The sequence below is a fragment of the Polistes canadensis genome, unplaced genomic scaffold, assembly GCF_001313835.1.
Source record: "Polistes canadensis isolate GaletaPanama2010 unplaced genomic scaffold, ASM131383v1 scaffold_92, whole genome shotgun sequence".
Lineage (NCBI taxonomy): Eukaryota > Metazoa > Arthropoda > Insecta > Hymenoptera > Vespidae > Polistes > Polistes canadensis.
In genome coordinates this window covers 318,887-322,123 of record NW_014569639.1, presented here as the reverse complement: position 1 = coordinate 322,123, position 3,237 = coordinate 318,887, and the positions used below count along the sequence as shown (strand labels likewise).

At 30.1% G+C, this 3,237-nt stretch overlaps 1 protein-coding gene across 12 annotated transcripts in view; it reads left to right on the top strand.

The window, feature by feature from the left end:
• LOC106787102 (MAP7 domain-containing protein 2) overlaps nucleotides 1-3,237 on the top strand; it is a 114,600-nt gene that overhangs the window by 58,163 nt on the left and 53,200 nt on the right. The window lies entirely within an intron of this gene.

Genomic DNA, 3,237 nt, shown 5'->3' with positions numbered 1-3,237 from the left:
TTTTTTTTTTTTTTTTTTTTTTTTTTTTCTTTTCAAGTTTATATGGGACCACGAAATATTCGACACACGTTACGATTATTTTCTATCGAGTTAATTTAGAATTATCAGTAGTATGTTGTATGTAGTAACAGATCGTGTCTGGAATGATTAAGTTTTCTTCTTGAAATACATCTTTTTTTTTTTTTTTTTACCATGTCGTTTTATTCTGATAAATTATTTTAAAGTATCGTGAAACATTTTTTTATATTATTATTATTATTCGTCAAATTGATTCTCAAATCGACGATTGTAAAGATCAAATTTGCGTTTGAAGATTTTGAACGGATTCGATATGATTGCGAAAGAAAGAAAGAAAGAAAGAAAGAAAGATCGGTACGTTCGTGTTTCGTGATGTAAAACGTTAGAAAATTGTCAACTATCTAACTATTTTCTTTTATTTAAAAAAGAAAGAGTGTAAAATATTATCGTATAGAATATATAAGAGAGATAGGATAAATCAACGATAAGTAATTATCAGTTTTTTTTATTTATTTATGTTGCGTTATACATTCACCCTCGCGGTGTTCTCTCTTTTTTTCGAATTTTCTTCTATTTCTTTTTTTTTCGAGTTCGTTGGCCGACAAAAAAAAAAGGAGGGAAAAAATTTCTCTCGCGCGATTTGCATTTTTTTTTTTGATTCTTTTTCTTTTTTTTTTTATTTCTCTCGAGAAGTCGATCGCACATTTTCTAGTCTCGTCTTTTCGTGAAAAGAAGAAGAAGAAGAAGAGGAAAAAAAATGTTGAGGCGCGTGCGCGCGAATGAGGATGAGGGATGGGTTCTGATATATCGGAATAAATCTCGTTCAGTGCTTTCATGAAAAATCCCTTTATCGGTGCCGTGGCAGACGAACCGATTCACCTTTTTTTTTTCTCTCTCTATATATATATATATATATATTATATATTGGTATGCATATATATGTACCAATATCCAATCACAATCACAATCGGAGATGCGATTGCCAACAATTCCATTGGCATATTCTTCCTGCGATTCATGCAACGTTAGCGAATATATTTGAGCATTTAGGAAGCTCCGGGATACAAACTAGACACCCAAAATGCTTACCCAACGATGTTTCGAGTCATTATACTTTAACTTGACCGGTGAGAAACTAACGTTTCCTGGTATCGTCACGTTGCATGGAAAATTATGTTCTTTTTTTTTTATATCGAATTTTATTAACCCTTCGAACACGTTTGATAATTTTATCTTTTATCTATTTCACTCTCCTTCTCTTTAGTTTGATTTTATTATTTCAGTTAGTTTCTCAATTTAGTTTAATTATTTATAATAATCCCCTAACGATGAGATAATATCTTTGAATGATGAAAGTAATACGAAGTAAAATCGGATCGTTTTTCGATCCATATAACTAACGTCTTTGAATTTTTTATTTCTTCCATCCCCCCAGTCCCTTCTCCTCTTAAACTCTCTCATTTGTTTCGAACACGAATCCGATATAATATCCAGTTCTTACCAATGAGAGGAGGAGTTGTAATCTTCGTAGTATTCGAAACGTTCAAGTTTCTTCTCAATTTGTTGCCGACTCTATTCGATTATTATCCAATACAAAATCTTTTTTAAAACGTTCTTCGATGCGATCGGCTTTAAAACAAAAAAAGAAAAGAATAAAATAAAATAAAATAAAATTCGTATCATTCGTTGGAGAAAATCACCGGCCTTTTTATTTTCTAGCTTTCACGATTATTCATATATAGTTTGTTATTTACACTCTAATATATAAGGAATAAAAATGGGTAGTAATTTTTCTTTACTCGAACGACGATCTAGAACACTCTTACGAAAGTATCTTTTCGATTCGGTCCGATTTCCTTTGGTGGTCTTCATTTAGTTTCTTTTTTTCATTTCCTTTTGTCCTCTTACCTATTTTTCTTTCTTTCTTTCTTTCATATAACTGTATATTTGTATATATATATATATATATATATATATATTATTATCAGTGTCTTGACTTGTCGAAGAGGAGGCGGCACGTAGGCTAGAAACAGGAAACGACGTTTGGAAAAATCTCGTCTTTCACGGTTGTATTATTCTGGCTATTATCCAAACCCAACTTGTAGTTTTCGTCGTCGTCGTCGTCGTCGTCATTCTACCTATCGAATTATCTTTTTTTCTAATCAATGTCGGTAACAACGTTCGTGATTTGAAATACAAATCGAATATCTTGTAAGCGAAATAATAAGTGGGGGTGGAAACTTTATACGTTGGCAAAAAATATATAAATCGTGCGTATGAATGAACTCAGTTCATTTACTTGTGTATACTTAATAATAAAAATAATAATAATAACAATTAAAATAATAAGTATATATATCGCGCGTAAAAAGTTAATGTTTTTTTATTTATTTATTTTTTTTTTTTTTTTTCAAATAAAAAGCATCGAAAAATAGGACAACGACGATGACGACAAATGATCATCGTTCCAACGTATTATACGTGCTTTTATTTCATTTTCTACCTTTTTTCTACGGCACGTACACAATACGACACAACGTAGACTCTACCTGTCACTTGCCATGAAATTCTCCAACCAAGAAGTCCTGCAGTGATATCCTTCCAGACCAGTTTTGGTATTATTTCCATTCCCTTTGGATTTCTACCAAGATATGGGGAGATTCCTCGCGTTAATGAAAATATTTCTTGGTAAACTTGCGTTTATACGTTTGTAGAATATTTATCAATGTTATTCGAACAATGATATATATAATATATAATAAATTATTTATTTTATTCTATCACATGAATGGTGATATGGTGGTTAACAACATAATTTTGATTTATGTTAGAATCTGTTCTTTGCATAATTAACCTGTAATACTAAATTTATTCGAAGTATATTATAAATATATTTGAAATTAAAAATTAATATATGATTTTTGTATAATTTCTTTTTCTTTTTATTTCATTGGTATATAAAAGATATGAAGACTATGTAAAACAAATAGAAGACAAATATAAAGAAAATGGAATAAAAATATTCGCTTAATAAACTGTTATTATTACTTTAATAAGCATGAAACAAGTTTTTGTTGTTGTAAGTATTCTCATTCGCTTTAATAACCGTAGTAGCTTCGAAATCACAAACTTCTGCTGCTATGCCGGTTGTTAAAAGGAAGAATGGCGTTGTTTCGTGTTATATCGGAACTTGATGAGACGTTTATATATATATATATA